Raw genomic sequence first — 23,887 nt, forward strand, 5'->3', positions numbered from 1 at the left:
GGTTCATGACCTCCGTTGTTAGTTCTTCATCTTCATCATCTGAGTCGGGTTCTTCTTCTGACTCTGGTTCAGTTCTTCGTTGTGATCTCGGTTCGCGCGTTTGACTGGTACCTGCAACCAAAGCAACCCCCTTCTCGGTTGGCTGTGCATTAGTCTGCTCATGTAATTCAAACTCACAGAATAATTCATCTAACTTTATTGAAGATAAATCCTTGGAGACTTTGTAGGCATCTACCATTGATTCCCATAATGTGATCCTCGGAAACGAATTTAGTGCGTACCTTATGACGTCCTGATTCACTACCTTTTGCCCTATTCCGTGGAGAGAGTTGAGGATGTCTTGAATTCTTGCGTGTAGAGAACTTGCCGTCTCACCTTCCTGCATTTTCAGATTATATAGTTTATTAAGTAAAAGATCTTTTTTACTTACCTTGGTGTCGGAGGTGCCCTCGTGGAGTTCTATCAGTTTCTCCCACAACTCCTTTGCGGTTGAAAATGGACCGACTCTGTTGAGCTCCTCCTTGGTAAGACCACACTGGAGGGTACAGGTAGCTTTGGCGTCGGCTTCCACCTTCTTGATTAGGGATGACTCCCAGTTCTCGCAGGGTGTAGGCTTGCCATCATTGTCGGTAGGTAGTTGTATCCCAGTCTTGATTATCATCCAGGTTTCGAATTGGATTTTCAGGTAGGTTTTCATTCGTCCCTTCCAGTACTCGAAATCTTCTCCGGAGAAGAGGGGGGGATGAACGGTGCTGAAACCCTCTTGTTGGGCCATTGAGAGAATATGCAAAAGAAATAAGAAAACAATATATCCCAAGACTAAGTCTTGGATTAGTAGTGCGGGAGTAAATAATTGAAAAAGAACTAACTCGAGTGGTGTTGCACCAACCTCGAGCGAGATCGATACGAACGAAAAAAAACTGGAATATAGTAATAATACTAATTTCAGTTGACTCCGAAAAATTTAAAACACCGCGAAAAAAATTACGTGATTGGTGGTTGCACCAGATCAACGCGACCCCACTCTGATACCAATTGTTGGATCGAGACGTGCTACGGGGGGTGAATAGCGCTCGCAGCTATTTTGTTCGATTCGTAAAACTATCAGAGTTAAAACACGCAGCGGAATAAAGAAACAAACATAGAGACACATGAGAATTTACTTCGTTCGGAGCCTAGATCGACTCCTACTCGAAGGCCCGCGATCCTTGATCACTTTCCGTGGGCAACAACTATATTTCGGAAATGTGTTACAAACTAATTACAATAAAAGCTGTTAAATTTACCAACAACAAGAGAAATAGTAGATGCAGAGCTCCGGGTTGTCGGTGTCAAGTCGCAGCACTTCGGGATCGTCTCGTAGGCAGCTTGTATCAGAAGGATTGCTTGGAATTCGATGTTCTGAGCTGATGGTCGAAACCCTCTTACAAAGGGTGTTCAAGGCGCCTCCATCAGGCTCCAAGGAGCCTTGAATCCCTAAGTATTATCCCGGAAATAATTCTGCGATGAAGCTTTGACCGCTGCCTCTTATCCATCTTAAGGCGCCTTCATCACTGTCCAAGGCGCCTCAAGCCACCTGTTCAAGGCGCCTTGAGCTTCCTTTAAGGCGCCTCCAACCCTTCTAGACAGCTGGCTTCGGCTCTCACCCGAGGCGCATCCAAGCTCCATGGAGGCGTCTCGGTTACTGTTCATCCGAGGCTATTCTTTGCACTTTGGTCCCTGCAAGATACATTAATCCCAAATATATCCTGCAACACAAAGTTAGCACATAAAACATAATAGATATGATAATGACAGTCTCCGGACTGTCCGGGTCTGACTTCGGGTTTCCAACCGGAAACCCTAGGTCGACCCGACGCCTACTGTTCCCTCTACGGGGAACGCGTCCTCACCTACTCCACTCAGGAGATTTACCTGATGTCAGTGCGATCCTCCAGATCGATTGGACTTTTGCTCGGTGCTCGATGCTTCCAGACTTTCTGCTGGACTTCCGCTTCCCGGCTGGTCCAGTCTTTCACCTGGTTCGCGACACCAGGACTTTCCACCTAGGGTTACCCCCTAGGACTTTTGCCTGAAGCACTCGACCCACCAAAACTTTCCGCATAGGGTTACCACCCCCTATGACCTAGGGTTACCACCCCCTAGGGTTTTCACCTTTCCTAACCGCAGCTAGGGCTTTTGCCTAAGTACACTTAGAACTTTCCTACAATCTCATTCATACCGTTAGATCACCACACATCTTAACTTTGAATCCTTTGCCATTATCAAAACTTAGGTTCGATCGTCGGATGCTTCCCGCACCAACAAAGACTTTCCGCCTTGCGTTACCACCCCCTGGGACCTAGGGTTATCATCCCCTGGGGTTTTTACCTGCCTAACTACAATTAGAGCGTTTGTCTAACGACACTTAGGACTTTTCCTGCAATCTCAATCAAACTTGTTAGACCACAAATAACCTTAACTTTGAATCTTTTGTCATTATCAAATCCAGTTCGATCATCTGATGCTTCTCGCACCAACAACTTACTGACTTTATCTTGTATACAACTAATTTTAACTTTATACCTTTGTTTTTCTTAATGTGGCTTGCCAACTTCATCTTACATACAACTAATTTTAGCTTCATCGTATCTTTGTTTTCTTCAATCAGATGGCTCACTTGATCCAGTATACAGCTAATTCCAACTAATTTCTTTTCCTTGGCAAGCAATTTGGCTTCATTATCTTGAAAGGTTCTTGCAATCGACTGGATCATACCCATTTCTAGGAACTTGAAAGGTTCTATCATAGTGGAGGTGGAGGTCACTAATAACAAAATATAGCCAAGATTTGTAGTAATTAAAGATGGGCTTGTTTTAGGAGTTGGCAGCGGATTTAAAAAATAGTAAGTTTAAATTTTAAATATTTTAGAAATTTATTGTTTAGAATATTTAAAAATAAGTAATATCAAAGTATTGATTTTTAAAAATAATGAAATATGTTTTAAAAAACTTTGAAAAAACTATGAGTTTTTTCGTTCAAAAACTGTAATAAAAATTTCAGTATAAAAAAAATTAATACTAATATCATACTAAATTTTTGACATATAGAATTTTTAGTATAATATAAATTTAATACCGTTTATATTAAAATTTTAGTTAAATACTAAATCTCATATGGAAAAAGTATGTACTTATCAAAATTTTCGGTATACAAATAATATCGGTATGATTTAGTATATTTCGGTAGGATATATTATAGTATATCAAATTTTTGATATTTTCCCCTAGTTTTGAGGTTGAAATGTAATTTTGAAAATGACCTTTTAATTTAAAATCCTAAAACTTATAAAAATTCTAGAGTAAACTCAAAAGTATCAAAACTCAAAAATACCATTTTATAAAACTTCAAGTTGATTTTAAAATGGTTTATTACAGAAATCTCAAAAGTAAAAAAATGTTAAAATAAAAAAAACTAAAGACATAAAACATTCTAAAAATTCCCAAATAAAAAATGTTAAACCCCAAGAATTTTCCTCCTAAAATTTTAAAATAATTTTAATTATTTCAAAATAAAAAAAATAAAACTCTTAAAAATATCCTAAATATCTAACAAAATTACAATAAATAAATAAATTAAACCAGTTTGGTAAAAATAGTTCATTAATTTTAATAAGGAAAAATAAAAGATATATTATTGGAACATTTATACTTTTAAAATATATTTAACTTTTTTTTTTAAAAAACATACCTATCTCAATTAATTTGGTGAAGTCCAAAATGAAATTATATTAATGTCCTTTTTCTTTTTACACAAAAAATAATTTTAAGACTTATTAATAATTTTAACTTCTTATCAATCTCAAATCACAGACGCATAATTTAGGGGGTGCTTGGTATTTATTTGGTAATGGGAATGATAATGAGTTTTGATTGAAGGGTTAATGACAATGGGAATGATTACTGGATTAATGGTGCTTGGTATAAATACTGGAATGGATATTATTCTCATTAATGTTGCTTAGTTTGTCTTAAATTATGGAATGGAAATCAACTAAAATTCTCATTTTACCCTTATAAGTAAAATACAAAAACAATCACATAGAGTCATGGATAGAACCATTTTATTAAAAAAAAACGCAATATGGTGGCAACAACTCTGTCAATGGTCTTGCATAATCAAAACATCTACCACAATATCAAAAATGATAGAAGCAAAAAGTATTAATCAAATCCGACGACATCACAAACATATTATTCCAAGCAACTGAGTATAAAATCATCAACTTCAGAGGAATCCAAACTGAACAATAACTCAACCTTCATAGGATCTTCACATATTACTTGAGCAGCCTTGTACTTGTTCTTACCAACAAAACCATACTTATCCAACATCTCAAGAACTTGTGGCATTTTTTAGGATTTACCTTGAACCTAAGATGACAATGACTCAAAGTGTGACCTAACAGTTTGCATAAATCCCTCAACCTGAGCACTGAGTAACTTGAAGTCAGAATCGACATTTTGCACAGCTGAAGTCTTTGCCCTCTTCAAAACTTTTTGAACTTTGTCAATAGATGATTTCTTTTTCTTCTTAGAGTGAGATGCTCTTGATGTAACAGAAGGTTGTTGATTTGGTATCGAATCAACTTCAACTCCTTTTTCAGAAAGTGAATTGTCATCCAATATGGTCAACCCAGCATCCACATCAGTGATGTTTTGTGCAACCATTATAGGATCTTTCGCAATAAGGCTTGTTGCTCTGTCTTTGCCATTTACCATCTCTAACTCCAAAAAATAAGAAAATGATACATTATAGAGACTTTTGGCGTCATTGTGATTCTGTCCAAAAAAACAAAACATAACAATCAATTTAACAAAGTTTGATAGCATGTAATTTGAAAAAAAAAACAAATAATGACTAATACACATACCTTAATCCATTCAAGATACCTTGTTGCTTCACAAACTATCTTCTTTTCAACATCATTTCAAGTACAACCACTTTGCCTGCACATTTCATTGATAGCATGGAATTTCCTCTTTAAGATTTTGATCCTAAATTCAATGTGACTGACAGATTTTGTGAAATTGGCAGCTTTTAGATCATAATCTTTCTTATTTTGACCATGTAGTTGTTCTTGAACCCTCCGTCTGTTTTCCAAAGAGGATTGATTGCCATATCTTGCAAACATCTTATTAATGTCCAACTCTCCTCTTCCTTCCAGAAAACTTTGTTTTTACTTCTTCCTCGTGCTACATTCTTTCCCACAGATTTCTCAAGATTACTCTCCATCCTACTATCTAGTTCATATCAGAGTCACATAAAATATAATATGAAGGGGAAAGAATGTTACATAATATAACATATAATATAACAATGAAACATTGATTCATCGTCGTAGATTACTAGAAGCAAGAGTATGTTATCTAATGCTTTCTCAAATAGATCCATAGATGGATCTTTCAATCCTAATTCTTTATTCAAATTATCAGTATTTATCAAATTTCTTTTTTATATAACTGAACATTATTAGATCAAATGGAAAAGGTAGTTTGAGGTAGCCTATTTGTATGAATTGTGAACATACCAGACAATGAAAGCACTTACAATTAAAAAAAAAGAAAGAAGCAACTATTTTTTATTAGTGAGCAACTATTTTTGAAGGATAGGCAATTCCACTCTAATAACCAAATAATGCATCTATCAATAAGAGCAACTTTAGAATATTCAGTTAAAAATATTTTTGTAGTAAACGCATAAGCAATGAAGAAAATTAACTAATTGCTAAATATGACACAGAGAAAAGAAACCTGCCACAACTTACAAGGGGTGGCCGAGAGGAAGAGGCGTGGGCTTCTGAGCAGGGAGGAAGAAGAGAAGAGGGGGTCAGCCAAGAAGAAGGGGGAGAAGAAAGGGGGTGGCCGAGTGGAAGAGGCGTGGGCGGCCGGGGAAGAAGAAGCACAGGCTAGCAGTTAGCCGGGGAAGCAAGGTCGCGGGTGGGGTCGGGGAAGAAGAATTGTCAACGATCGGGGAAAAAGAAGCGCGGGCGAGCGGATGGGCAGCCGGGGAAACAGAGCCACGGGTGGGGTCAGGGAAGAAGAAGCACCGACGATCAGACGGGCAGCCGGGGAAGCAGAGTCGACGGTGGGCCGGCGAGTGAGGAAGCAAAGACGTGGCGGCGAGCGAGGAAGAAAGACACTGAGATGAAACGCGAAAAGCAAAAGAGAAGAAAAGAAAAGAAAAAAAAGGTTCGGAGGAGGGGGGCTAGGCCGTCCAAAAAAAACCACACAAATAGGGAGGAATGAGTTTAACGATAACCTAGGGGGTGGGTTATGAAATTAGGGGTATCAAATCCATATTTTGATTCCGATTCTCATCTATAAAACATCATGAATGGGAATGAAACAGATTTCATTCCCATTCCAGCATCCTAAACCCGCCTACCAAGTACCTCATTAATTTCTACTATCTGCATCGCTTTTTCTCGCTGCCTCAATCCTCATCATTTTTTCATCATTCTCTCCTCCCCTCTCCCCCTCCAATTTTTGCTATAGCTATTTCTTTCTTATCCTTTTTATATCACAATGGATTAATCCATCTATTTTGACTCTTTTACATATCGATACAGTCGCATTAATCCATCTGTATCTCATCGATTCTTTGGGAAAAATCATAGCCACATCTATCCATCTCCGTATATCATCGGTTATCTCATCGGTTCTTCAAGTTATTGATAAACCTGATTTTATCATGAAATGGGTATCAAATAAAATACTAAAACTCCTCTCTACACAAATGTAGCATAGGGAATGACCCGAATCGTATCTCACAAGGAATATAAAAGGTGATAAAAAATCTTAGAATTGAATTGTTATTTATTTGAGATTTTAGATTTTTAAGCGGTAAATGGGAATTCTAAATAATGAAAGACAACATATTTAATCTAAACTACGATTGCAACGAATTGAAGAAGTGCAAGCAATTAATGAAACTTAAGCATCTAATATGACTTAGCCTAATCTAATCTACTTGCAACAAATAGGAAATAGAGAAACTATAGTATGAATGCATCAACCAATGGAATTTAGAAGCAATTAATCTAACCTAGCCTACTTAACTAAATGAAACTAAAAACCACAACATATCAAACAATTAACTAAATCAACTATTCAAGAACCAATTCAAATTCAAGGGATCAAACCAAACATCCTATCAACAACTCAATCACATGAAAATGATCTACACATCATAACAAGAGAAGATATGGATCAAGAAGGTACTCACAAACCAAACTAGGGCATCTCCTATCTTGTCTTGATTTGCATCTGCTACAAGGATGAAGAAGAAGTTGTTGAATGAGTGGTCAACCATGATCTGGTGAAGAGGGATGATGTTGTTGTCCAATTCAGGGAAGAAGGATGGAATTAGGATTTCACCCAAGTAGGGAAAAACTCCAAAACATCAGTATCCCTAGCGTTGAGGACTAGCAATGGTTGGCATTGGGATGAATGTAGAGATGGATAGACTTCGATTGGCGTCTTGGAGGTGGAATCTGAGAAGTAAGGAAAAACCCTTGACCCTCTTGGTGGTAGATCATAGTGGAATCAGATCCCAAGATGGTGTCAGCGGCTAGTTTGTGTTGAAAATAGTGGCAACAAAGTGGAAGTTGGGTTGGAAAGGATTGATATTTGCCGAAGCTTCCATGGAGGTGGCGATTGTTGATGCGGTTAGCACTAATGGTCTAACTCAGTTTTGATGAATGACAAAGTAGGTTAAGTTAGTTTCATATTGATCTAACACTTTTACGAAGTGTCCAAGAGAAGCCCAGATGGGTCGACGGGCTGACCTGACATCTAGCATGAAGTCCAGCTAGGTCGACGGGCCGACCGGATAGCTGACATGAAGTCCAGATGAGTTGACGGGCTGACCAGACGTTTGACACGAAGTCCAGCTAGGTCAAAGGACCGACCGGATAGCTGGCACGAAGTCTAGACGGGTCGAAGGGCTGACCTGATGTTTGGCAGGTAAGTTGAGGTAAGTCACTGGAGGGGAGTGACTGTGAGGGCGCGTTCTCGGGAAGGGAACTTAGGTACTGATCCAACTTAGAATCATTTCAGAACTCTAAGTTGAGATCTTGACTAGATTCCGGTCTCGGTGAGACGGAATCTAATTACTATTCTATTTAATTATAAAATATGCTAACACTCTGTTTTATAGGATATATCATTTACATTTACCTCCGGACTAATGTTTTCTTGCAGGAAGGAGATTGCTGGAAAACAAGGGTTCGGGCGCCCGGAGGTAAATTTTATCCTCAAACACACGTCGACACGTTAAGCTTCATGGTTGGCTGGGTTATGTCACATTTCAGGCGCTCGGAAGGGATCAGGGCGCCCATAGCCTCCTATATAAGGAGGGCGAGGCCTGGAGCAAAGAACAACGAGCAACAAGATCTTCCAACGATTGCTCTGCCATGCTACGCTCCTGCGATGCTGCGAAGCTCCTCTGACAACGCGCCTCTTTCTTTTTTTATTCCTTATTGTTATCGGTAAATATTTTTTAGCAATTGCACTTTCATCTGTAATATTTCGAGTTGCCAGTGGATTGCACAAAAAAAGCACTCAACGAGTGTGGGCCTTGGAGTAGGAGTCAACCAAGGCTCCGAACCAAGTAAATTACTTTTGTGTTAGCATTGTTGTTTTCGTGTTTATTCCGCTGCGTACTCTCGATAAATTTTTTTAATCGCTATTCACCCCCCCCTCCCCCCCTCTAGCAAATTCACGATCCAATAGCGATGAGTGAGAGTGAGAAAGGAAAAGCCCTTGACCTCAGTTGTGAAAAAGAAGGTGGAGAGCTCCGGTGATTATGATCGGAGAAGGAGCTCCTCTGTTCTACGTGCTCTCCCTGTTTTGATAAAGCTCTTGTAGAATTTGATGGACCATTTATGTTACTATAGCTTCTCAATTTAAATCTCACATATCTGAATCAATGGCCTAAAATTCTCTAAATCTTGATCAACAGCTGGATTAATTTAGATCTAAATCAAAAGTTTTAGATCTAGATCAGTGGTCCTGATCTACTCTATTTTTGACTTGGCTGAGCCAAATCATGAAAGATGGCTTAGATCTCCTCAAATATTGAATGAATGATCCAAATTAAACTGGATTGAATCTCTTTCTTTAGCCTTAGATTTGAGCCCAAATTTGGTCCGATCTGACTCGAGTCCAGGCTCCTTGATCACCTATGAAGATCGCATTCAAATAGTTAGCCAAAATACCACAAGTAGGATATAATTTACACCAAAATCTAAAATGAATCCAAACTCTCAATATGTGATATAAATGCGGATTTAAATACCCAATCAACTCAAAAACACAAGTAGGATCCTAAATAATGTGATGAAATAATAGCTATCAGTGATATAAGGCATTTTGGCTACATAACTTAAGATATGATTAATAACATAATTTCTACATTATTTTCAGATTAAGATTTTATAAAATAAATCATACTAGAATTGAATAATGTTATTTAATTATTTAATAATAAATATTTATTTATATAATTTATGCATATTTATACATTATATTACATATGCAATGTGTGTGCATGATGACTACTATATATTAAAAATATAAGGTAAAGTTACCGTGCACATTAACTCTTTAATGATCATCTTGACTTTCCTAATCAAGTTTGTCTCCTCCACCACATTTGCAAAATCACGATCCAGATCATAGGATCGTATGTTCCTATGATCCAAAAGAATTAAATCGATTTAGATTGATCTGGGATTGGGTTTTGTAGTGAAATCCAAAAAAAATTGTGGGAATCATACAATATCAGTGAGATTGGCATGATCTTATGATATAGATGATTCAACTCTAAACTTTGACCAATAGCTTCCTCATCTGTAGAACTATAGAAAACATCCTAGTCGGCTGACAGCAGCAGTAGAAGAGGTGACGTCGATGACTTGAGGGGCGTGCGAACTTGGGTGTGCGTGAGTAGAAAACCCTATTTAACTTAGGCATGCGTGAACTTGGGTGTATGCCATTTGTTGGGGGGGGGGGGAGGTTTCTAGGACATGAAAATTTATGATTGTAGCCTATTGTTTGGTACAATTCATTAAACCTATGATTGTCAAATTTCCCTCCATGATCACTTCTAATTCTTTTAATTTTAGTTTTTTTCATTTTCTATTAATTTACAAAAAGATATAAAGATTTTGAAAGTCTCATCTTTGGTTTTTAGAAATTTTGCCTAAGTAAATCTTGAGTAATCATCAATTATAACTAAGCAATATTGATTTTTGCTTAATAACTTGGCTCCATGTGAATCAAATAGGTCTAAGTGTAGGAGCTCAAGTATTAAGTTAGTTCTATTTAAGTTGGTTAACTTGTGGGTTCACTTAGTTTATTTATCCTATTAGCAAGCATTACAAATTGTATTTTTAAAATTTTTAAATATGGGTAAACCTCTAACTAGGCTATTTTGACTCATTTTTGAAATGAGTTTGATATAAGTGTGACCCAGTCTTCTGTACCACAACTTAGTTTCCTCTTATTATGTCAATAGACACTTGAGTGAGGAAGTTGTCAAATTAATTATCTAGATGTTCTTTTTCCTAATTCCTTTAAGTGTAATTTCAGGATTTTTGACATTTTTGATTAAACACTCTGATTTTGAAAACGTTACAAAGTACCCAGAGTCACACAGTTGGCTAATGCTAAGAAAGTTAAAATTCAATTTATTGATTAATAGAACTTTTCGAATAAAAAATTCAGAACTCAGTTTGATATTACCTGTTCTAATTACTTTAAGTGCTTCGTCATTGTTGAATGCAACAGATCCTAGATTTTTTAATTTTAAGTTGGTGAACTTCAATCGATCTCCAGTCATATGCCTGGAGCATCCACTATCCAACATCCATTGGTCTAAATTGTTATGTTCCTACACATAAAGCATTTGATTTGGATCCAACTTTGAGGGATTATAAGATAGATTGATTGGGTTCATCCCCTTATTTTCCATCTCACCCAATATATGTGTCAATCATGTTATACCTATGGGTGATTATGAGATGGTTAATTAAATTAGATTAAGTTTAAATTAAGTTTAAGTTTAGTTAAATTCTAATTTAGGTTAAGTTTAGTTTAATTTTAATTTAATTTAAGTTTAGTTTAATTTTAATTTAGATTAGATTTAATTTTAATTTAGGTTAGGTTTAATTTTAATTTTAAGTTAGTTTTTAGTTTAAGTTAATTTAATTTAGGTTAGGTTATGTTTAATTTAAATTTTAAGTTAGTTTTAGTTTAGTTTAATTTTAATTTAGTTTAAGTTTAGTTTAATTTTAATGTAGTTTAATTTTAATGTGGGTTAGGTTTAATTTTAAATTTAAGTTAGTTTTAGTTTAAGTTAATTTAATTTTAATTTAATTTTAGTTTAATTTAGTTTAATTTTAATTTGGCTTTACTAATTGAAACCTAGATCCATCCCACAATTTTTTTAAATTATCACTCAGGGAATCTTATAGGATTTTGTGAGATAGTTAATTTTATCTTCAATTTAGATTACAATCTAAGGATTGATTTACAATTATGTTAGACTAAGGTTTTACAGTTAGTCAATTAAATATTCATTTCAATGATTGGCTTCCAACCTGTGGCGAGGCACTAGGCCTTCTTGGGTATGGGATCATCCACCACTTCTAGACAAAACTTTTCAAAGAAATTAGATATTTAATTAATATTTTGAAACTCTTCAGTCTAACTAGTCAAGTATGAATCAAGTCTAGGTTCTTATCTACCTAGTCAAAGCATATATAGTGAAAGAAGTAAAGCAAGCATCAAACAAATCTATCTATCAAAAAAATGATCTTTCTATCGGCTCTCCCTGGATCATAGCCTTGATAGGGTCTATCAAGGTAGTGAATTTGATCCTTGGGGACCCAATATTGACCAAGTCCAAGTTAATTAATCAAGTTTGACTTGGGGACCCATGCTTGGACTAATTTTCTATTTGTTCTATTAACAAGTGATAAGTGAGATCTGTATTTTTGTTTAGCCTTAAATCCAAGTTCGGATCGGTTGTAAATGGCTTTTTGTTTTCCAAGAATCAGATCAAGATTCTTCGAACCCAAGGTGAACTGTTCCAACGTTTCCTTAAGTCCTTTAACTTGAGTTTTCAAATTGGAATTTTCTTCCTCAAGTTGTTGAACTTGGGTTGAACTTCCATTTTGAACTGGCTTAGTTAAAGGACTTAGGTTAGTCTCCTCCTTAAGGATTTTTACCTCCTTTTGGAGTGACTTGACTCGGAGGTTGGATTTGGCTAACTTACACATGAGATAGTTAACTAAGTTATACAATTTATCTATCTGAGAAGTTCTTACAATGGGGTTAGGCCCTTCAAAAATGGATATGGATCCATGGCTTCTCTTGGATTCTGTTTCCAACTCGCTCTCGGTTTCATATTTTTCGACTTGTTCCCTGGCCGTAAGTGTTGGGACTTTCGAGCCGCAAAAACTGTATTTTGTGTTGCGGAAACCTCGAAGTCTTGCCACGGATCCGTTCGAAGATATATAAAAATAAATCATGTACAAGTTTCTAACCTAGATCTACCTTAGATCTACATGAATAAGAAGCGTTACCCTTGTTGCGAAGCTCTTCGCTTATCCCGCTCGTCCAAAAGGTTATCGGATCTCAAGAGTGTCAAGCGTACACTCCTCTATACATATCCACACGAACAATAGGTGGAGAAGAACCACTTAGAGTGTGCTAGCACTCTTGGGTGGCTCGACAATGGAGGAAAGGGAGAGAGAGCTAGAAGAGAGGAAGAATAATGATGATCCGTTCATCATGAAAATAGGAGTAAAAATGGCTTAAGTATTTTCATCTAATGAAAATGCTTAATGCTCATTAACTCCATTAATGAGCCTCATTAATGAGTCTTAATGAGTATTTAATGAATATTCATTCTTCATTAAATGACCATTTTGAAACTCCTCTTCTCTTCATAATTTGAATCAAAATTTGAATCTAATATTCAAATTAAATTTATAATTCAATGAATGTCACCATTTATCATTGAATTCAAAATTCAATGAATATGATCATTAAGTCTCACTTGAGTCTAACTCAAGTCTAGCCTCACTTGAGTCTAACTCAAGTCTAACTTAATTGAGTCTTACTCAATTAATCTAATTTGGATTACACTTAATCCAATTTGGTTCATCATATGAACCTAATCCTCTTGGTTCATCATATGAACCTAATCTCCATCTAATTGCCCTTTGTGTGTGACCTTATAGGTGTTGGGGTTGCAAGGTTGCAAACATAGTCCCACATTGAAAATACATGGAAAAGATCATGGGTTTATAAGAGAAAGATATCTCCATTGGCATGAGGCCTTTTGGGGAGAGCCCAAGAGCAAAACCATGAGGGCTTAGGCCCAAAGTGGACAATATCATGCAATTGTGGAGATATCTAAATTCTTTTCGATCCTACAATTGGTATCAGAGCCCGGACTACCAGAAGGTTTAACCGCCGACTGTGCACAAGAGCTATGGTCTGATTGAACCATGTGAGTACAATATTGACCTCGAACAAAGAAAGTGGGAGCTCCTATGTTCGGATCAAGAGGACCAGACACCAGGCAAGAAGTCCTAGTAGGTCGGGTGGACCGAGGGGCAGAAAGTCCTAGTTGCGGCTAGGCAAGGAAGTCCTAGTAGGTCGGGTAGACCGAGGGGCAGGAAGTCCTAGTAGGTCAGGTAGACCGAGGGGCAGGAAGACCTGGTGGGTCGAGGATCGGACGTGGGAAGCCCATGATCCTTTGTTTGAGGGGGGGATTGTTGGGGTTGCAAGGTTGCAAACATAGTCCCACATTGAAAACACATGGAAAAGATCATGGGTTTATAAGAGAAAGATATCTCCATTGGCATGAGGCCTTTTGGGGAGAGCCCAAGAGCAAAACCATGAGGGCTTAGGCCCAAAGTGGACAATATCATGCAATTGTGGAGATATCTAAATTCTTTTCGATCCTACAATAGGTTCTTGTAATGTTGGCAATGCTCAAAACCCATTTAGAAATATAAGTAATGAGCGGTATCTAGCAACACATCATTACTACCCAAGTTACAAGAATATTGAGATCCAACATCACCATTGTGACTACTAATTGTGACTCTCACAATATGTGACAATGCCCTTCTATCCTTGACATCTAAATTGATCAATTGAGACATAGACCGTGTCATCCTCTAATCAATCTATGTCTTGAACCCCAAGTAGACTCACTCTAATCAATTGAGCTCAATATCTCATATTGACTCATTTGGGCATGGTCATGCACTTAGTGGTCTCACTCTATCAAAAATCATGATATCACTCCCGTCATATAGGAGGGATAGATCTCATCTACATCACTCACATCCCTCCGCATAATTTGTTACATACTCAGTAATCGCCTTTATAGTCCACCCAGTTACGGGTGACATTTGACGAAGCCAAAGTATGCAACTCCTTATGTAGGGAACTATGGTGACTTCAGCTCCAAGGACTGATAGTCATACTAATAGTCATATGAGAAAGTATATGACACTCATATAACAATCCATGATACTTTCTCATGGCGGGTCATTCAGTATACATTCTCCAATGCATATCAATGTGTCAACTTGATATCTCTATATCCATGACTTGTGAGATCAAGTCATCGAGTTGACCTACATGTTAGTCTCATCGCATTAACATTGCCCCTGAATGTTAATACTTGACTAGGAATGATTAAGAATGATGTTCTCTATGTCATCTCACTATCAATTCAACCAATTGATTGATATAGATAGAAACCTTCTACTCAAGGACGCTATTATACTTAGTTATTTGACACAAATACAAGTAACTATAATAACCATAAAGAAATACCTTTATTAATATATATGAATATGATACATCGAGTCCATACAACAATCATCATATGATTGGCTCTAGGGCTCTAACTAACAATCTCCCACTAGCACTAGTGCCAATCAGTGTAGGCTCTAAGGCCCAATGACCTAGTGTGACCATCATGCTTTCTCTGTGCCAAAGCCTTGGTCAAGGGATCAACGACGTTAGCCTCTGTGAGTTCTCTGCAAATCTTCACATCTCCTCTATCGATGATCTCTCGAATGAGATGGAAGCGTCGTAGTATGTGTTTGGTCCGCTGGTGTGAGCGAGGTTCCTTAGCCTGTGCAATTGCTCCATTGTTGTCACAATAGAGATCTATAGGATCGGCTATGCTAGGAACCACCCCAAGCTCAGTAATGAACTTGCGGTTCCAAACTGCCTCCTTTGCTGCTTCTGATGCAGCAATATACTCGGTCTCTATTGTAGAATTAGCAACTGTGTCCTGCTTCGAGCTCTTCCAGCTCACAGCACCACCATTCAAGAAAAACACGAACCCAGACTGCGATCTATAATCATCCTGGTCAGTTTAGAAGCTGGCATCACTGTAACCCTTTACAGCTAGCTCGTCATCACCTCCAAATATCAAGAAATATTCTTTAGTTCTTGTTAAGTACTTAAGAATATTTTTAACTGCTATCCAGTGACGCTTACCTGGATCTGACTGGTATCTGCTCGTCATGCTCAAAGCATACGAAACATCAGGACGAGTATATAGCATGACGTACATGATAGATCCTATGGCTGAAGTATAAGGGTTCTTATCCATGCGGTCTCTCTCCTCTCTAGAAGAGGGACTTTGAGTCTTCAAAAGACTCACACCATGTGACATCGGCAGAAATCCTTTCTTGGAATTCTGCATGGCAAACTGTAGTAATACCTTGTCAATATATGTACTTTGACTTAGGTTAAACAATCTCTATAGATCTTTATGCCTAGAATACAGGCTGCTTCACCTAAGTCCTTCATTGAGAAATAATTCTCAAGCCAAGTCTTTACAGACTGCAGCAAAGGGATGTCATTGCCAATGAGTAGTATGTCATCCACATACAATACAAGGAAGACAACTGTGTTCCCAACAACCTTCTTGTAGACACAGGGTTCATCTTTATTCTTGATAAAACCAAACTGTTTGATCGCCTCATCGAATCGAAGATTCCAGCTCCGAGAAGCTTGCTTTAGTCCATAAATGGACTTATGCAGCTTGCATACTCTGCCAGTATGCAATGGATCTACAAAATCCTCAGGTTGTGTCATGTATACATCCTCGAGCAAGTTTCCATTCAGAAATGCGGTTTTGACATCCATCTGTCAGATCTCATAATCGTGGTATGCTGCAATAGCAAGCATGATCCAAATGGACTTAAACATCGCTACTGGAGAAAAAGTTTCATCATAGTCAATACCATGAATTTGCTTGAAACCTTTAGCAACCAAGCGACCCTTATAGGTAATAAGTCTATCTATGTTAGTTTTTCTCTTAAAGAGCCACTTACACCCAATGGGGTTGACGCCTTCAAGTGGATCAACCAAAGTCCATACTTGGTTGGTGTACATGGATTTCATCTCAGATCTCATGGCCTCTAGCCATGACTCAGAATCTGGTCTCATCACAGCTTCCTGATAGGAGGTAGGCTCATTCTCAACGAGCATAATATCATCATGGTCAGACAAGAGAAATGAGTATCTCTCAGGCTGACGATGTACCCTATCAGACCTACGAAGATGTAGGTCTACTTGAACTGGTTGTTGTTCCTCAACTCCTTGTGGAGCAATCTCATCATCCACAATAATTTATGGTTCCAGTTCAACTTCCATCAAGGCTTCAGTGCTATGGTCCATATCTTGAACTTCTTCAAGATCGAATGTACTCCTACTAGTTTTTCTAGAAACAAAGTCCCTTTCTAGAAATACCCCAGTCTTAGCCACAAACACTTTGTGTTGTCTGGGAATATAGAAGTAATTTCCCTTCGTTTCCTTGGGATATCCTATAACATAATACTTATCGGATTTGGGTCCCAGTTTGTCCGAGACTTGACGTCGAACGTAAGCCTCACAACCCCAAATCCTCATAAAAGGCACTTGGGCATCTCTCCCAGTCCATATCCTATATGGTGTCTTTATCACAGCCTTGGATGGAATACGGTTAAGTGTGAAGGCTGCTGTGTCTAGAGCATATCTCCAAAAGGATATAGGAATCTGTGTGACTCATCATAGATCGTACCATATCTAACTGGGTACGATTCCTCCTTTCGGATACACCATTCCACTGTGGTGTTCCAGGAGGAGTGAGTTGGGATAGGATCCCACACTCAGCTAGATAGTCACGAAACTCATGGCTAAGGTATTCACCACCTCGATCTGATCGAAGTATTTTAATACACTTGCCTAGCTGGTTTTGTACTTCATTCTTGAATTCTTTGAACTTTTCAAAGGATTTTGATTTATGTGTTATCAGATACACATAACCATATCTACTGAAATCATCAGTAAATGTGATGAAGTACCTATAATCACCTCTGGCAGCGACATTGAAAGGGTCACATACATCACTATGTATAAGTCCTAACAAGCCAGTCGCTCTTTCGTTGTGTCCACTAAAGGGAGTGTTGGTGATCTTGCCTAGTAGGCATGACTCGCATGTCTCATATGATTCAAAATCAAATGAGTCCAGCAAACCATCTTTATGGAGCTGAGACAAGCGATTCTCATTTATATGACCTAAGCGACATTGTCAGAGATAGGTTTGGTTCATTTCATTGACTTGAACCTTTTGGTACTTATGTTATAGATGAGGTTGATCCGGGCGCCCGGAATGCAAATTATATCCAGCCGAGTCGTCGCCACGTGGAGCATCACGGTTTGTGCAGCTACGTCACATTCCAGGCGCCCGGAAGGAATCCAGGTGCCCGGAACAGCATATAAAAGAAGCCCCAGACAGGAGCTTCAGAATCAATCAATCAAGCTGAGAATTCTTCTGCTGCTGGTCTTGCTGCTCAACATTTAGTACGACGCCAACAAAGCTCCGACACTACGCTCCATTCTTTTCCCTTCTTGTCGGTATTTTGTTTTTTAAACTGTTTAGATTTTGAATTTGATTTAGGTTTGTATTTTAGATTTTGGTTTGGTTTATTTATATAATGTATTTTTTCTTTAGGTATATAATATTGATTAAGTCCTACTTGCGTGGTTAGACACGCTTTCGGAACCCAAGCTAGATTGGTTGACTTGTATTGGGTTATTAATGATTTGAAGGTTTTATTTGAATTCGACTTATATCCTAGTCCGGTTTTATTATAACATGCTTTTTGATTATTTAGGATTAAGTCTAAATTTTTTGATCTTGTTGTGAATTTTTCCAACATCTCCTTTAAATTGTTTATTTCATTTTTTAATGATAAATTCTCCTCCTCAAGTGTTAGATCTTGAGTTAGATTTGAATTTTTTAATTGTTCCTTGAGGTTTTGATTTTCCTCAAGAAGTAATTTGTTTTCATTTTCTACTTTGGTTAGTTTACTATTTAAACAAGAAATGATTCTAAAGAACTTTTTATTTAAATTAAGATATACCTCATTCGAGCCTTTGGAAATGAGTACGGACTCGTGGCTTGTTTCGGGTTCAGACCCGTCTTCATCTTCCGACTCATTTTCAGTTTCGGCTTCGCGAGGTGGCTCTGATGTTTCTGCTCTTCTTCCTCTGATTCGTCCGAGGAGTCGTCCCACGTAGCTTTGAGTGCCTTCTTTTTGGTTGGTTTTGGTTTGTCGAACTTTAGTTTTGGACATTCGTTCTTGTAATGTCCCTTTTTGTTGCAGCCGTAGCAAGTCACGTTCTTTTGTTCTGAGGGAGAGCTGATCTTTTGAAGATCCTTTTTGCTGAAGCTCCTCTTTCTCCTGGTGAACATTTTTCTTACCAAGTTCACCAGGTGTTCTTCGTCTTCAGAATCTTGATCGGAGTCTTCTTCAAGTTCAGGCTTGCTTTTCTTTGAGGAACCTGCAACTAAGGCTACACCTTTCTCAGCTCCAGCATTAGTTTGTTCGTGCAATTCTAATTCACAGAAAAGCTCATCCAATTTTAATTTAGAAAGATTCTTAGAAATGTTGTAGGCATCCACTATTGATGCCCACAAACTATTACGTGGAAAGGCGTTTAATGCGTACCTTATCAAGTCTCTGTTCTCCATCTGGTGGCCTATCGCATGGAGCCCGTTGAGGATGTCCTTGATCCTCACGTGGAGTTGATTCGCTGTTTCTCCTTCCTGCATTTTTATATTAAAAATTTTATTTAAAAGCAGGTCTCGTTTTGTTACCTTAGCGTCGCTCGTTCCCTCGTGCAGTTCGATCAGCTTGTCCCATAGCTCTTTAGCATTTTTGTGTGGACCGACTCTGTTCAGTTCTTCTCTTGTCAATCTGCACTGTAGAGTGTTGATTGCTTTATTTTCTGTTGACGCTTTTTTCTTGAGATCTGCTGTCCAGTCTTCAGGATCCACTAGATTCCCGGTGTTGTCCACTGGAATTTTGTAAGGTTTCGTAATGCTCATCCACTGATCGAAGTCTGTTTTGAGGTAGACCTCCATGCGCTTCTTCCAGTAAGGGAAGTCGTCCCCGTTGAAGAGTGGAGGTCGCACTGTGCTGAATCCTTCTTGTTGGGACATTCTGTGCACAGGTAAATAACCAAAAAAAATATCCCAAGACTTGGTCTTGGATTAGTAGTGCGGGAAGAGAAAAATAGAAAAAAAATCTAGATTCGTGTTGCACTAATTTAAATTGATTAGTGAAATATTAACTTAACGAAACACCAGTTTTAAAATTAATAAATAAAAAAAACAAAAACAATTCACCTCCTGTCTGATTGGTGGTTGCACCAAATCAGAGCGGTACCTGCTCTGATACCACTTGTAGGACCGTTAGATTCGATAGAGGGGGGTGAATATCGATTCGAAAAAAAACAAGAGTATAGGCGCAGCGGAAAAGTAAAATAGACACAGTTGTTTTACTTCGTTCGGAGCCTGTGACGACTCCTACTCGAAGGCCCGTGGTCCTTGACCACTTTCGTTGGGCAATCACTAGCAATTCGGAATAATGATTACAAAAGAACCGTACAGTGAATACTAATGAAATTAAAAACAAAATACCGACAAGAAGGGAAAAGAATGGAGCGTAGTGTCGGAGCTTTGTTGGCGTCGCACTAAGCGTTGGCGGCAAGACCGGTGAAGAATTCTCGGCGATTGATTGATTACGAAGCTCTTGTGCAGGGCTTCTTTATATCTTTGTTAGGCGCTGGATTCCTTAGGCGCTGGAATGTCAACTGCACAAACCGTGATGCTCCACGTGGCGACGACTCGGTGGATATAATTTGCATTCAGGGCGCTCCGGGCGCCCGGACCTCCAGACAATCTCCTTTTCCTGCAAAACAAAGTTAGTCCGAGGCAATATATATCCTGCAAAACAGATTATTAGCACATTTGTAATAGTATGAATTGGCATAAGTTAGTATGACTTAGATTCCGTCTTTCCGAGACCGGAATCTAGTCACGATCTCGACTTAGACATCCGAAATGGATCTAAGCCGGATCGACGCCTAATGTCCCCTTCCCGGGAATGCGTCCTCACAGTCACTCCCCTCCAGTGACTTACCTCACTTACCTGCCAGACGTCCGGTCAGCCCGTCGACCCGTCTGGACTTCTCGCCAAGCGTCCGGTCAGCCCGTCGACCCGCTTGGACTTCTTGCCAGCTATCCGGTCAGCCCGTCGACCTAGCTGGACTTCTTGCCAAGCGTCCGGTCAGCCCGTCGACCCGCTTGGACTTCTTGCCAGCTATCCGGTCAGCCCGTCGACCTAGCTGGACTTCTCCTGCACACTCGATCAAAGTGTCAGACAACAACAAGACTAACTTAACCTATTTGTCATTCATCAAAACCTAGGTTAAATCGTTAGTGCTAGCCGCACCAACAATCTCCCCCTTTTTGATGGAATGACAACCTGGTTAAGTTAGTGAAAGCATATGCAAGAAACAACATGCATTTGTGTGGTTTTTAAGTTTAGTTTGTGTTTTCAAATTGGTTTAGCTAACTTAACCACCTAACCCTCCTCCCCCTTTGGCATTGATCAAAAAAGTGAACAAAGGTAAACAATCATAGTGAAGAGTTACTGTAACAGGTAATCAAATTTTGAAAGAAATCTAGGTTTGGTTCAAATTTTGAAAAAAAATGCAATTTTTGACACCAAGTTAAAAAATAGTCAAGTTGACTTGGGGGAGACAAGTTGTTTTGAAAAGTATAAATTTAAAGTTAATCAAGTTTAACTCTCAAGCGTGTGGTAATTTTCAAAAATAGGTTTTTCAAATTTTTATCTACATTTCAAAAAGGTAAGTTTTTCAACTTTGATTTTTCAAACAAAAAAAAATTAAGTAATTTTTCAAAAAAAATTTTTTGTCAAACATTAATTTTTAAGGCTAATTTGATAAGAGCTAAATTTTAACTTTTCAAATCAGGTTTGAAAATCAGGTGGGATTAAACTTTCACATTTTTCAAATTTTTAGTTAAATTTAACTTTTTGTAAATCAATGTTCAAACATATGTTAGGTTTTAAAAAACATTTTTCAAACACACAAAATTTGAGTTAATTCTCCCCTTGAACTTTATACTTAACTTTAACCAGCTGTCTAACCAATTAGGTACTAACTAACTATCAGAAGATAGTAGATTTCACTTGGTTAGTCAGATTAAGTTAATTACAACTAGTCAGTATTTGACTTGACTGATGAACTTTAATCTGATTAATATCTGAAATGTATTTAACGTCCAGACTTATGCTGATGCACTGGAATAAGCATCTTAAGTCTAGACAGTTGGCCTATGCATCTCACCCCTTTCTATGTTTATCAAATACAAGCAAGGTAAACCTAAGGTGTTGGTGAGATGCTCAAAAACTAGACCTATGGGTACATGCTTTCTAAGGATTCAAAACTAGTCTAAGGCCAAAACTGTTTTTGAAAGTCTAAGAATGGAAAGTTTGAAAACAAACAAGTTTAGCCTATAAGTTGGTACTGAGATGATGAAGGGGGTGGTCCAGATCCCAAGGATCGAAGAAGTGCCATCAGCTCAGTGTGTCGAGTGACTCCGGCAGCTCGTAACTCGGCAACCTCTCGCCGCATGTCCCGATGAAAATCAGAGTTCTCCTGCTGGAGACTCGCCATAGCTCTCTCTAGTCCGGTCATACGGTCGGCTAGAGTGCGGGGAGCGTGTCGTGGTGCTCGAGCTGGGGGTGGTGGTGGAGCCTGTGCGGCTTCCTCTGGAAATAGTGCGAGCATGAACTCGTCCACCTGTGCGTTTGGATCGGGCTGGTGCTGTGCCCCCCTCCGCCAAGACATAGTCCCGTCATCTCTATCTATGTGGATGCCGGCTAGGGAAAAGTTTCGAGCGGCTATAACATCGAACTCGGTCATATGGGCAACGTCTCCCCTAGTGACATCAATGTGCAACGAGGACATATAGGCTGTCAGAATGTGACCAAATGGTATATGGACTCGACTGTCAGTCACAAATCCAGCTGAATAGATGATGGTGGAGAAGATGTGTAGGCTAATGTCAATGTCTAACCTATGAATCAGGGCATAAAGTAAGAACGAGTGGAATGGGCGCATCACAGCGATGTCCCGAGTAGTCAGAGGTAAAATGCAAAGGACTACAACCCTATAAAGAGCGTAGTCCTGGACTCGAAGTTCTACTGACCTAAACTGTATCACAGTGGGATCTCTCTCTCCCTCGAAAAAATATGAATAAATCGTATCAAGAGTAATATGTGAGTAGGGATCTTCGAACGGTAGATCCCTCGGAGGATAGCACAAAAAGGAGCAAGTAGATGGACGCAACTCTAAAAACTCTCGGATAGTCGTAGGGGAAAATACGATATCAGTGCCTGCTGCCCTAGTGGTATAGGTGAAATCGTCTACTTTTACTAGGTTATTGCAAAATTCGGCACACAGACTTATGTTTATTGGACTGGTACATTCGACAAGGTTCGTTAAGTTATAGTAGCCTATAACCTCTAAAGCAGAGGGACATGACCTTAGAAAGAACGATCTATCTATGCAGGTAGTCCTTATGGCCTTATAAATGGTGGACTCAAACTTAATCCTAAGTTCGTCTGTGGGAAACCTAGGGTCTGTACTAGCATTGGAGGGTCCAGCACCAGTATTTGTTCGTTTCTTACTATTTTAAAAAATATTCTAAGAGAGTTTGCAAAGATAATTTCAAATAAAATTTCAGATAGGGAAAGAGGTTTTACCGAGGAGCCATCGATAAATACAGATCTGACGACCTCGGTTGAATCGCGACAGCGTCTTCACCGTAAGAAAATTTTAGTTAAAAGTACTTTCGCGCTGAGGTTTGAAGTGAACCTTGGCAAAAGTGAGAGTGAGTGGTGCAAAAATTGGGGGCGCCTGCTGCCCCTTATTTATAGGGAGCTCCGGGCGCCCGGATCCCTTCCGGGCGCCTGGAATGTGACGTAGCTGCACAAACCGTGATGCTCCACGTGGCGACGACTTGGCTGGATATAATTTGCATTCCGGGCGCCCGGATCCCTTCCGGGCGCCCGGACCTCCGGGCGCCCGGATCCCCTCCGGCCAGAAATCTCCTTTTTCCTGCAAAACAAAGTTAGTCCGAGGCAATATATATCCTGCAAAACAGATTATTAGCACATTTGTAATAGTATGAATTGGCATAAGTTAGTATGACTTAGATTCCGTCTTTCCGAGACCGGAATCTAGTCACGATCTCGACTTAGACATCCGAAATGGATCTAAGCCGGATCGACGCCTAATGTCCCCTTCCCGGGAACGCGTCCTCACAGTCACTCCCCTCCAGTGACTTACCTCACTTACCTGCCAGACGTCTGGTCAGCCCGTCGACCCGTCTGGACTTCTCGCCAAGCGTCCGGTCAGCCCGTCGACCCGCTTGGACT

The sequence above is a fragment of the Zingiber officinale genome, chromosome 2A (genome assembly GCF_018446385.1).
Source record: "Zingiber officinale cultivar Zhangliang chromosome 2A, Zo_v1.1, whole genome shotgun sequence".
Lineage (NCBI taxonomy): Eukaryota > Viridiplantae > Streptophyta > Magnoliopsida > Zingiberales > Zingiberaceae > Zingiber > Zingiber officinale.